Raw genomic sequence first — 13170 nt, forward strand, 5'->3', positions numbered from 1 at the left:
CGCCTATTCCGGAGGACGCTGAGGCCGAGACGCTGGAGACACGCCGCCTTCAGATCATCGAAGGCACGAAGAAGCTGACAAGCATGAGGCGCTTGTCAGAAGCCTACCAACGTGAGATGGATCACGCTGTGGGCGGCTCGCTGGCTCCAACTGGGCCTAGCCGCCTAGGCGCGATCCGGCAGCGCGGCGTGGCCATCGCCAACCTGTTCGGGGCCAATCGCCCCGTGTATGCCACGCCTGTGGAGAACATCCGCGCCGCCTAGGCGGCGACTGACGAGCTGAAAAACTTTGAAGGCGAAGAGCGCCGCATGATGACGGAGCGAGTCCAGTAGCTCCTTGACGCGGCTGTCGCGCAGAATGCGGCCGGCGGCCGCACAGAGGCGCCGCGGTAACCGAACAACGACCTGCCTCCCCGCCGAGATCAAGGCGCGACATTTCGGACGCCGACTGGCGGAGTCTGCGAAAGAAAAGACAAAGAGCCGGCTGTCAACCACAGTCGGACTCGCATCACCATCGAGCGTGACCAAGACGGCCGCCCGAGAGCAGTGGAATGGCAGGGCGACTATCTGCCTCCTCCACCACGAAGAGAAAGGCGAGTCCCCCCGCCACCCGTTGAGCATTCAACTCTCGGTGGCCGCCTTGGCCGCCGAGAGGGGGTCGGAGAGAACGACGCCCGCCACCGGATCGATCGAATCCACCGATCCCTGGCACTAGAAGAAGAAGACGAGTTGGGTCCGCCCTGCTTCGGACCTCGCATCCGAGACGAGCCCTTCCCCAAAGGGTTCACGCTCCCCCGAGACACGCCCAAGTATATCGGCTCCGTGAAGCCGGAAGACTGGCTAGTTGACTACTCCACGGCCGTCAACATAGCGAACGACAACAAGCGAGTTGCCGTGAAGTATGTTCCACTCATGCTCCAGGGCACGGCCCGGACATGGTTGAACAGTCTGAAGCCCCGCAACATCAACAGCTGGGTCGACTTCACCGAAGCCTTCATCTGTAACTTCACAAGCACGTACAAGCAACCTCCCAAGCCTCGCCAGCTCTCCCTGTGCGTGCAAGGCCCATACAAGTCAACACGCGACTACCTCACGCGCTGGGCCGAGCTCCGGAACTCCTGCGAGGGCGTGCACGAGGTGCAGGCTATCGAGTACTTCACCGCCGGGTGCGGAGAAGGAACCCTCCTCAAGCACAAGCTACTCTGCGACGAGCCAGAGACCCTCGACGAGCTGCTGATCATAGCAGACAAGTACACCACGGCCGACTCCTCCATGAAGACGGAGTTTCAAGTCAGTGCGACTGGCAAAACAGCCCCTCAGGCTCCCAGAACTCCAGCTGGAGACGCCAGTCGGCGACAACAACAGAACGACAACAAGCGCAAGGCCACACAGCCGACTTCCAGCAACCGGCAGGTTGCGACAGTCGAAGACCAGTAGCCGGAGGGGCAGCCTCCGACCAAGCGACAAAAAGGCGGCAAGTCCAACTGGTTGCCGGCCTTCTCTTACGAGCAGACTCTAGATGGTCCCTGCAAGTTCCACAGCGGCGCGAAGCCGTCAAACCACACCACCCGAAAATGCCACTGGCTCACCAGAATCTCCAAGGGAGACGGCCTCCTTCCTTCCCCGACTGCTGGGCCGCCGCCTCCACCGCCGCCCCAGCAGCCGGCTGCCAGGCCAGTCGGCGCAGTACGAGATGAGTACCCAGAAGAGCACGGAGCCTATGTGGTGTTCACCAGTGTGGCCGCCGATCGATGCAGCAGGCGGCTGCAGCAGCAAGAGGTGAATGCAGTAGCATCAGATACTCCAGAATTTATGCATTGGTCCAAGAAGCCTATCAGTTGGAGCAGAGCTGATCACCCAGAGGTGATGCCGAATCCAGGCTCCTACGCCTTAGTTTTGAGTGCTACTCTAGCCACAGATAGGCGGGCCGCTCGCTTCTCGCGAGTGTTGATAGATGGAGGCAGTAGAATCAACATCCTGTACAAGGATACCATGGAGAAGTTAGGAATCAAGCAAAGACAGCTGTAGAGCAGCCGGACTGTGTTCCACGGCATTGTACCTGGCCTTTCCTGCTCCCCAATCGGCAAGATCCTGATAGACGTCCTGTTCGGAGACAAAGATCATTTTCGCCGAGAGCCCGTTTGGTTTGAAGTGGTGGACCTCGAAAGCCCATATCATGCGTTGCTTGGCCGACCTGCTCTGGCCAAGTTCATGGCAGTCCCCCACTACGCCTACCTCAAGATGAAGATGCCGAGTTCCAAGGGGATTCTGACCGTCGCCGGCGACTACAGGAAATCGTCCGCTTGTGCAGCTGAGAGCAGTCGGCTGGCCGAGTCCTTGGTAATCGCAGCTAAGAAGCGGCTTCTTGACCGAGTTGTGGCGATGGCCGGCAAGCAGCCAGAGATGTCGCCTGACCCCAAGGAGTCGGAAGCTGAGGGCTCATTCAAGCCGGCCAAAGAGACCAAGAAGATACCCTTGGACCCAGATCACCCAGAGAGGTACGCTGTCATAGGTGCAAACCTTGACAGCAAATAGGAAGGCGAGCTCGTCAATTTCCTCCGTGAGAATCGAGACATCTTTGCATGGTCCCATAAAGACATGCCAGGTGTACCAACGGAATTCGCCGAGCACAAGTTACATGTCCGACCTGATGTGAAGCCTGTCAGGCAGTCCTTGCGCCGCCTGTCAGAAGAGAAGAGAAGAGTTGTTGGAGAAGAGATAGCCCGGCTCCTGGCCGCCGGCTTCATCATGGAGGTATTTTTTCCAGAATGGTTGGCAAACCCGGTCCTGGTGTTGAAGAAGAACAAGTAGTGGCGGATGTGTATTGACTACACAAGCCTCAACAAAGCCTGCCCCAAGGACCCGTTTGCTCTGCCGAGAATTGATCAGGTGATAGACTCCACAGCCGGATGCGAGCTGTTGAGCTTCTTAGATGCATACTCAGGGTATCACTAGATCAAACTGAGCCCGACAGACAGACTGAAGACCGCCTTCATCACGACGTTCGGATCCTTCTGCTACCTGACCATGACGTTCAGCTTAAGGAATGCCGACGCCACCTTTCAGCATTGCATGCAGAAGTGCCTCCTCAAGCAACTCGGCAGAAACGCCCATGTCTACGTAGATGATGTAGTGGTGAATACGGAAAAGCGTGGGACACTGATGGAAGACCTCAAAGAAACCTTCGAGAACCTGCGCCGATTCCAGATCAAGCTCAACCCTAAGAAGTGCGTCTTCGGAGTACCAGCCGGCCAACTCCTTGGCTTCCTGGTCTCTCAATGCGCCATAGAGTGCAACCCTATGAAGATCAAGGCCATCGAGAGGATGGAGGTACCCAGCCGACTGTTAGATGTGCAGAAGTTCACCGGCTGTTTGGCGTCCATCAGCCGACTCATCAGTCGGCTGGGCGAGAAGGCTCTCCCTTTGTACCAACTGATGAAGAAGACCACCTTTTTTGAGTGGAACCACAAGGCGGATGAAGCATTTCTCGAGCTGAAGAAGATGTTGACTACTCCCCCTGTGCTGGCGGCTCTGACTCCTAAAGAGCCCATGCTCCTATACATTGCCGCCACCAGCCGGGTAGTCAGCACATTCATTGTAGTCGAGCGCAAGGAGGAAGGCAAGGCGCTCCCTGTCCAGAGACCGGTATATTACCTGAGCGAGGTACTGTTGACCTCCAAGCAGAACTACCCCAACTACCAGAAGATGTGCTACGGCGTGCACTTTGCCGCCAAGAAGTTGAAGCCTTAGTTTCAAGAGCATCCAATCACTGTGGTTTGCACAGCCCCGCTGTCCGAGATCATTGGGAGCTGAGATGCTTTTGGCCGAGTGGCCAAATGGGCCATAGAGTTGGCTCCCTACACCATCTACTACCAGCCCCGCACCGCCATCAAGTCGCAAGCACTGGCCGACTTCCTTGTCGACTGGGCCGAGACCCTGTACCTGCCGCCAGTGCCTGACTCCACCCATTTGCGGATGCATTTAGACGGCTCCAAGATGCACACCGGCTTGGGAGCCGGCGTCGTCCTCACCTCCCCCAAAGGCGACAAGCTCAAGTATGCGCTGAAGATCCACTTCGCCGCCTCCAACAACATTGCCGAATATGAGGCGCTCATTCACGGGCTCCGGCTTGCCAAAGAACTCAGCATTCGCCGGATCCTGTGCTATGGCGACTCCGATTTGGTGGTCTAGCAGTCATCTGGCGACTGGGACGCCAAAGATGCAAACATGGCGAGCTACCGCTTCCTGTTGCAGCAACTCAGCGGATACTTTGAGGGGTGCGAGTTCCTTCACGTGCCAAGAAATGACAACGACCAAGCAGACGCCTTGGCACGAGTCGGCTCCACCCGCCAAGCGATACCATCCGGCGTCGCTCTTCAGCACCTCCTTAAGCCGTCTATCAAGCCTTCACCAGAATCAGACTCCATCTTTGTGCTGACTCCCCCCCGAAGAAGTCGGATCCGACTCCAGAGCCCCAGCAGACAGCACGAGCATTCTTATAGACGGCTCCAAGAAAGTCACAGTCGAAGCCGACCCGGGGACTTCAGAACCCGGCCCGGGGACTGCGGCAACCAGTCCGAAGACTCCAGAGCTCGGCCTGGGGACTGCGTCAGTCGGCCCGGGGACTACACCAGTCGGCCCGGGGACTTCAGCGATTCAATAAGCGGCCGCGGACTCCAGCCCGCCGCCTCCCAGCCCAGCCGCCCTCGTCCAAGTCGCATTGGTGGCAATCGAAGAAGTAGCAGCACCCTCATGGGCACAGCCCATCCTCAAGTTCCTAGTGAGCAAAGTGTTGCCAACCGATGAAATCTTGGCTCGGCAAGTGCAACGCCGAGCGGCAGCCTACACCATAATCAACAGAGAGCTGGTCAGGCGCAGCGTCATTGGTGTCTACCAGCGCTGCGTTGAGCCAGATCAAGGCCAAGCAATTCTCAGAGACATCCATCAAGGCGAGTGCGGCCACCATGCGGCTTCAAGAGCACTCGTCACCAAAGCCTTTCGGCATGGTTTCTTCTGGCCAATTGCCCTAGAAGAGGCCAAGGAATTAGTCCAAAAATGCAAGGGGTGCCAGAAGTTCCGCTCCAAGCCGCTTCAGCCGGCTTCTGCACTCAAGACCATCCCCATCGCGTGGCCCTTTGCGGTTTGGGGCCTGGATATGGTGGGACCATTCAAGACGGCCCGAGGCGGCCTAACTCACTTACTCGTCGTAGTGGACAAGTTCACCAAGTGGGTAGAAGCAAAGCCCATCAAGAAGTTGAACGGTCCGACTGCAGTGACTTTCATCGCTGACATCACGGTTCGGTACGTCATACCGCACAACATCATCACCGACAATGGCACAAATTTTCCCTAAGGCGCCTTGGCCCGTTTCTGCGCGACGCAGGGCATCCGACTGGACTTAGTGTCCATTGCCCATCCGCAGTCAAACGGCCAGGTGGAGCGAGCGAACGGCCTCATCCTATCTGGCATCAAACATCGACTGGTCGAACCACTTGAGCATTCGGCCGGCTGTTGGCTTGAGGAGCTGCCAGCCGTCCTCTGGAGTCTGCGCACGACTCCAAACAAGTCAACCGGCTTCACGCCTTTCTTCCTTGTCTACGGTGCTGAAGCCGTCATCCCGACGGACATAGAGTTCGACTCTCCGCGAGTCACTATGTACACTGAGGAGGAAGCAGAAGAACCACGTCAAGACGGCGTCGATCTGCTGGAAGAGGGCCGGCTGTTGGCACTCAGCCGGTCCAGCATCTACCAGCAGAGCCTGCACCGATATTACAACAGGAAGTTCAGGCCGAGATCCTTCCAAGAGGGCGACCTTGTGCTCCGACTGATCCAGTGAACAGCCGGCCAACACAAGTTGTCAGCGCCTTGGGAAGGCCCCTTCATCATCAGCAAAGTGCTGGGCAATGACTCCTACTACCGAATCGATGCCCAGAAGCCCCGAGCACGCAAGAGGGGCGACTTCGGCAAAGAGTCGGAACGGCCATGGAATGCAAATCTTCTCCGAAGATTTTACAGTTGATGCAGTATGTACCATGCTATCCTTTGTATTAAAGTACCGAGACTTTGGGCCCCCCGAGACGAGCTTGGGGACTGCCCTTTTTGGTACCTGTATGATAAGGATTATGCCTTCGAGTATGCTACTCTTTTGTTATGCCGCTTGGCTCTGGGTTCGACTAGTCGGCCTAGGGACTCGCCGTCCTGCGCTATGAAATGCTTCCTGCAGTCGGACAAGTAGTGCGCGGCACTTAAGCCGTCTCCTGTCAGAAGCCGCAGCTCGCAGAGCGACTGTTGGTGGGCAGAGAGTAAGGAAGAACGAGCGCCCACACGAAAAATGGCTAAGGACTCAAAGCATAAGCATAGCCCAGGCCGGCTTCCAGCCTCTCCTCGTAGAGCCGACTCTTGAATAGTCGGCTTGCCGCCTTCTATCCAACTTGTTAAAAGACTCTAAAAAGGCCAAGTACTTGCCTTTCCTAAGGTAGCCAAGCATTTGACCCAGCGGTAGTCCGCAGAGCGGTTGTCCGTCTGGCAAAGCGGCGACTATGGGAAGGCAGCAAAGGAAAAAGCCAAAAGAGCGATGAGCAAGGAAAGATAGAATTCGGATAGATATTTACATAACATAGGCCCCTGGCCAAGTTCAAAATACACCCCGCGGGTGGAATTGTGCAAATTAACAAGTTTTTTCAAAGACTACTAAAGCAGATAAAATAAAGGCAAGACGGCAGCCTAAGAAGCGGCAGACGGGTTTGGAGGGTCGGAGGAGACGGCGGTGTCAGGCGCCGGGGCGGCCGGCTGGGTAGTCTCGGCTTGATCGTCTCCGGCGGCAGCCGGCCGGGTCGGACGCGGCTCGTTGCTAGAGGCGCGGTCGAGCTGAGGCTGGTCGCCCGCTCCATCTTCTGGCGCCTCCGTCTCGCCTCCGTCCTCTGCCTCGTCCTCCTCCACGGCACTGGAGCCGATCACCTCCGCCGAGTCCTCGTCGTAGTCCGGGTTCATCCCGAACCACTCCGGCGGCACCTCCTCGCCGTTTGCGGCCCGCTCAGGGATGAAGACGCTGGTGTCTGTGTAATCGGCAATCGCCGCCGCACGCTCGACGAGGGCGCCTTCCACAGCCACCAGCTCTGCCTGGGCCTCTGACCGGAATGCGGCCAGCCGGTCCAGGTCCAGCCCCAGATACCAAGCCTTGACGAATTCCAAGGCCCGGTGTGCTCCAGCCCGGGCCGAGGAACCCTTCCAAGCCTCAAGACGGCCAGCTGCGACCTCTAGCCAGTCGGCAGTCCGACTGGGAGTGCACAGAGCCGGCATGTCTAGCCACAGGGCGAAAATCACCTGGGCCCCGGCATGTTGAAGCCGGCGCAGCAACTGATGGGCTGGCCGCAGACGAGTCTCGATGCTCAGGAGCTGCTCGTCGATGGTCAGGGGGGCGTTGGCGACGATCTCCGCGCCATTTGCCCTCCGCGCCTCGCGATCAGCCTCGATGGCTCGGGTGACTGCCTGGGAGTGGCCAGGGAAGAAGTCTGCCAAAACAAAAAGAAGCAAGAGAAAGAGTTAGGAGTCGGCCTGACTTACAGTCGGCGGCTCAAAGAAAGAAAGCAAAGAAACTCACCGTCGACGATGTCTTCGATCTCATGGAAGCCGGAGGTCACCATCGCCTCCTTGTCAGTCCAGGAGGAGCGCTCACTTTCGAACTCGGCCAAGAGAGCAGTCTCTCTCTTCTCTGCCTCGTCCTGTGCCGCCTTAAGCAGCTCCTTCTGCTCCGCCAGCTGCGCGGCCAGCAGGTCGCGCTCTGTGGAGAGCTTGCCGCACTCCTCCTCCTTGGCGCGTAGGGCAGTGCTGACTTCGCCCAACCGTTCCTGAAGAGCGGCATTGGCCTCTGAAAAACAAAGGGGAAAGGACGTTAAGTCGTCAACAAAGAAGGTCGCCGGGAAGATCTGGCCCGACTGCTCAGCAGTCGGCCCGAATCTCGGGGACTACAGCCCGCAGGTGCGCCAGCGCGCCCCCGCCAAAAAGAGAAAGGACTCACTCCGGCTCTCCGACAAGTCGGTAGTCCGCTTCCCTAGCTGCTCAACATTGCGGTTGAAGGCAGTGACACGGAGGTTGTGATACTCCTGTGATAAACAATCAGACAAAGGTGAATATTCGAAACTCGCAAGATGGAGTTCCGGGCCGCCTGCTCAGCAGCCTGCCTGAAACTCGGGGACTACACCCAGTGGGTGCGCTGGCGCGCCCCCACAGAGAAGAACGAGAAAAAACAAAGTCAAAGAAGAAAGCATACCCGAATAGCTGCTCGCGACGCCATATGTGCCTTGGTGCAGCCCTGGATGGCCTCGCCCTTAGCTCGCAGCTTCGCCTGGACGTCCAGGAGCGCCTGGTTCAGCGGACCGTCGCCATCTCCTCGCACCCACCCAGCAGGCGCGGCGCTTGTTGCCTCGGCATCTGGGATGGCCGAGCTGGAGGCGCCGGCCTCCAAGGGGCATGGCGCCAAAATCGCCTTCTCAAGGCGGCGGCGCACCGGTGAGGTGACTTGAAGGAGCAGCTTCGCCACGGCCTCATCTTCAGTCGGCGGCACCGGCGGGCCTGCCGGCTGCTTACCATGCGCGCTCCCCAATGGCGGCGAAGGCGGCGGTGGCGGCGTGGCCGTGCCCAACGCGGAGGCCTCGCCACCGTCCTTCTCCACGATGGGGTTCTCCTCGCTGGCTTCTCCAGTCTGCCCCGTGAACTCCGGGGGCGGCGGTGCGGAGTTCAGCGGGATGACAAGCAACGCCGATTGGCGGTGTGCGGTCTCCTCAGCCCGCTATCTTGCTGTGACAGCGACTTCGGCCACTTCCAGCTTCTTCTGGGCGAAGGCCGCTGCCTTCTCGGCCTCCGCCTTCTCCAGACGGTCGGCCTCCTCCTCGTCGCACTTCTCGCGCGCATTTCGCTCCGTCGCCTCCCAGAGGTCGGCGGCGGGGTCAATCCGCCGAGTATTGGCGGACGTCTCGGCTGACCCCATGACGGAGGGGACGGCGACCCTCTCAAGGGAAAGGGGGGCCCTAGAGCAAAGAAGGAATATAAAAGACTCGGAAAAGATTCATCAAAGAAAACAAGATGAAGGCAGAGAGCACTTACGCAGAGACTAGTGGCGGCTTCTTCACTTCCTTGCGGAAGCGGTTGGCCTTCGCGACCGCCTCCTCCCGCTTGGTCGCGGCGGCCACCCCTTTGAACTTCTTCGGCCGGCCGCCGAGTGAACTCGGCCCGGCCCGGCGCTTCTTCGCGCTGACTTGACCGGCCAAGCCGGCGGAGGAACTCGCGCCTGGATGGCCGGCTTTCGATTGGTGGCGCGGGGCGACTTCCCCTTCGGCGTCATCCTCGGGCCAGTCGGCGAAGGTGGCCGAGGGCCTGAAGCCGCCTTCCGCTCCTCTTCCTCCGCCTTCAGCGTCGGCCTCCATCGCCGCAGCCCCCAAGTCGGGGCCGTCGACGTCGCTCTCCGCTCGGTCGGGGACGAACCCACGAGGCGGTCCCGAGGCGCCGGCTGCCGGCTGGATGAGGGGGTTCTGACTCGAAGAAACCAAGAGGATCAGAAGTCGGATTCGGCCGCAGAAGAAAAACAGAAGAACAAAAATCACGACTTACCACTGGCGGGGGGTTGGCGCGCGAGTACGGCTCTTTGCCGAACTGCCAGTCCGCCGCGAGCTCACAGTTCGCGATGTGGTTCACCATGTTCGCCACCTCCGCGTGGGGCATGTCCCTGGTGCACATCCGACTCGGGTCTCGGTGGTCGCTCATCTGACTGATCAGATGAGGTCGGCCTTGGAGGGGGAGGACTCGGCGTGCCACGAAGGCGGTCAGCAAGTCGGCCCCAACCAAGCCTTCCGACTGCGTCAGCACTCGGAGTCGCGCGACGGTGGCGGCACCTGCGGGAGTCAGCGTCTTGGCCCGGTGGGACCAGCTGGGAGCCTCCCAGCCGGCGCGCCGGCTTCGTAGGGCGGCAGGTTGACCCAGTCGCCTTCTGGGGCGACGTTCTTCACGTAGAAGTACGACCGCTGCCACATCTTCACTGACTTGATCAGCCCGATGGAGGGGAATGGATTGTCGGCGGTCGACCTTCACATAGCGATGAAGGCGCCGCACTGAGCCGGCACGCCGACGACGTGCGTGTCGAGCTTGGATTGGAAGAACTCTCCCCACAGCTCGATGGTGGGGAGAACGCCAAGGAAACCCTCGCATAGGGTGGCGAAGGCGGCCAGCAGCACCACCGTGTTCGGAGTAAGGTGGTGCGGCTGGAGCCCGTTGAACTCCAGGAAGGAGCGAAAGAAACCGCTCGCCGGCAGCCCCAGGGCGCGCATGAGGTGCGAGCGGAATATGACCCGCTCGCCCTCCTCCGGCGCCGGCCTTATTTCCCTCGCCGGCGCGTCTTGCGAAGGAGCTCGATGAGGTCGTCGTCCACCTCGGAGCCGTCCCACACGCTGGAGCGCACGACAGGGGCCGCGGCGGCGGAGGAAGAACTCATCGCTGCGGGCGCGGTGCGGTTTGGTGCGACGACGACAAGAGGAAGAAGAGGCAAGAGGAAGCGGGGGAGTAGGGAAGAATGGGCGCGTGTGTTTCGCCGTCCCGCTCCCCCCGCCTACTTATCTTAGCCTAGGGGTGGGCGTGGGATTAACTGCGCGCGGGACCCCAGGCCCCCCACGATTTACCCCACGAAGTTACTGCGCACAGTAACGACGTGGGAAACCCAACCGTCCGCGCGGCCGCAACGGATCCGTTCGCGGGCCGAGGCGCGGTAGTGGCGGGCCCCGCCCGACGGCCTGTCCTGTCGCGCGCGTGGGTGGGCAGACTACCCCTGCCGCGTGGCGCCGCGCGACGGGTCCGCGGCGAGCAGCTGCGGGGAAGCATATCAGGCACGCCGCCTGGTTCCCGCCGCGATTTTCAAACTCCTTAGGGGGGAAGACGGCCCTCTACGAGTCCGACTCCGGATAGTCGGCCAGAAGGAAGACGGCAAGCAGGGCCCAAATTCCACCACAGGAAGAATGAAACTGTTGAGGCCCCACGACATGTCACCCTCGGAGCCTCACCAGCTTCGGGGACTACTGTCGGAGTAATGGGTCACGGCTAGGCACACCCGAGTCCCAGAACCTTTCAAGATATTGGGGCAGGCTGCACCCCTTGAGTCCCAGAGGCGACTCCAAGACGAGCCGAGTCCCAGAGGTGACTCCAAGACGAGCCGGGTCCCAAAGGCGACTCCAAGATGAGCCAAGTCCTAGAGGCGACTCCAAGACGAGCCGAGTCCCAGAGGCGATTCCAAGATGAGCCGACTCCTGTCCAGCGACTTCCGGAGAGGCCGACTATAGGGAGTCGGCCTGCGACTCCAACCACCCTATTAATTAAGGGCAGGCATGGCCACAGTGCGACGTACCCAAGGAGATCTCGTTCCGGCGCGGCACTGTTGCCATGCCGGCCTGACATCAGCCCTTGGGGGCGGAGCCCTGTGCCCACGACGGCCTGTCTGTACGACCCAGAGACGGCGGGACCCACCAGTCAACGGGAGAACTGGAGACGGCAAGAGCGCCACGAGACGGACCCATTGGGAGTCGGCCCCCAGGAGTCGGCCGGCCCCTCCCACGGGCCCCACACGCCATTAAACAGACACGACGGGGAATGGCAACAGTGATCGCCCGTCAGGCGGCGGCACTGTTGCCATGACCCCATACCAAGCCAGCGTCATTAGAAGCACGGCTACAGTAATCTGCAGCCGGCAAGACCCGCCCGCGGCGGACAAGGGCTGTCGGCCCCGTACCAGGAAAGTCGGCGGGACCCACCAGTCGGCAGGCCCCAGTAGTCGGCGGAGAAGACGGCGGCCTGAGAGACAGACGACTAGGACCCGCACCCAGCCGGTTTTGCCATTGTACCCCTGGGGGGTAGGCCTATATAAACCCCCCAGGGCACCCATGCAAAGGGTTCAAATCCTTTAGAACTAGACCAGATCACATAGGGCGAAGAGGGCTAGCCTTGCCTTCTCCTACCTCCAGAAACAGCTCAAGGAGCCACCTTGTACTCACTTTGCCTTAGTGACCATGCGGAGACCCCGCAGAGCAGCAGTAGGGGTGTTATCTCCTCGGAGAGCCCTGAAGCTGGGTAAGATCTGCCGGCGTGCATGTCTTCGCCTCATCCCGTTTCCAGGCACCGGCGACGTTCTACTCGCCCGCACCATGATAAGCCATCCTTTGGCATATGTCGCACCCAACCTCCGGCAGTTTTGGATCCATCCACTCGTTTGCTACCATCAGTCTTGATTTTTGCATGCACCCCTTAGGCCTTACAAAATCTAACTATTTTTTTATTATGCATGTCAGATATTGTACACAATCATACTGAACATGTAAAGAAAAAGAGAAGACCATTGCGTGGGAATATAATGTCATGCAGACACCGCTCCCGCATTTCCAGATTGTATTCCAGAGGAAGATAACTGTTTAGATGGGGATTCAGAAGGAGCCGACCAATCCTGTTTACCACATGAGGTGTTTGCTCTAACCTGGCATGCTAATGTTGGTCATATCATGCATATGGGGCCTCACATTGCTTACATTGTACATCTTATATGTCATCAGCTTAGTTTAGATTTGTTTTGTTTGAATGCCACCTGTTTGGTTTCTATATCATACTCCCACCATTCCTAAATATTTGTCTTTTTAGAGATTTCAACAAGTGATTACGTATGGAGCAAAATGAGTGACTCTACACTCTAAAATATGTCTATATACATCCGTATGTGGTAGTCCATTTGAAATCTCTAAAAAGACAAATATTTAGAATGGAAAGAGTATATGGGAATTATGCAACGCCATCTTCTTTAGCCAGGCATCATATACGTGAATCATGCAATGCCATCCTGTTTAGCCAGTCATCGTATATGTGAATTGTATCGTGCCATATTTTTTTATAATGTGTTCCATTTGTCGACAATGTTTATACATTCATCTACTCTTCTTGTGCATCAGCCATTTGAGTCGGTCATGGGAAAATCTGGAGTGAAAACATGGTCTTCTGAGTAGTCAGTGCTACGTATCGATGCAGATTTCTTGCTGGTTACAGATAGCTCCTCAGAGGAGGATTCAGAGATAGATGACCAGTCGTATCCCCCCCCTCGAGGTGCATGCTCTAACTTGGCAGGGTTATATTGCTCATATCATGCATATAG

Source organism: Triticum aestivum, chromosome 5B (assembly GCF_018294505.1).
Source record: "Triticum aestivum cultivar Chinese Spring chromosome 5B, IWGSC CS RefSeq v2.1, whole genome shotgun sequence".
NCBI classification, from domain to species: Eukaryota; Viridiplantae; Streptophyta; class Magnoliopsida; order Poales; family Poaceae; genus Triticum; species Triticum aestivum.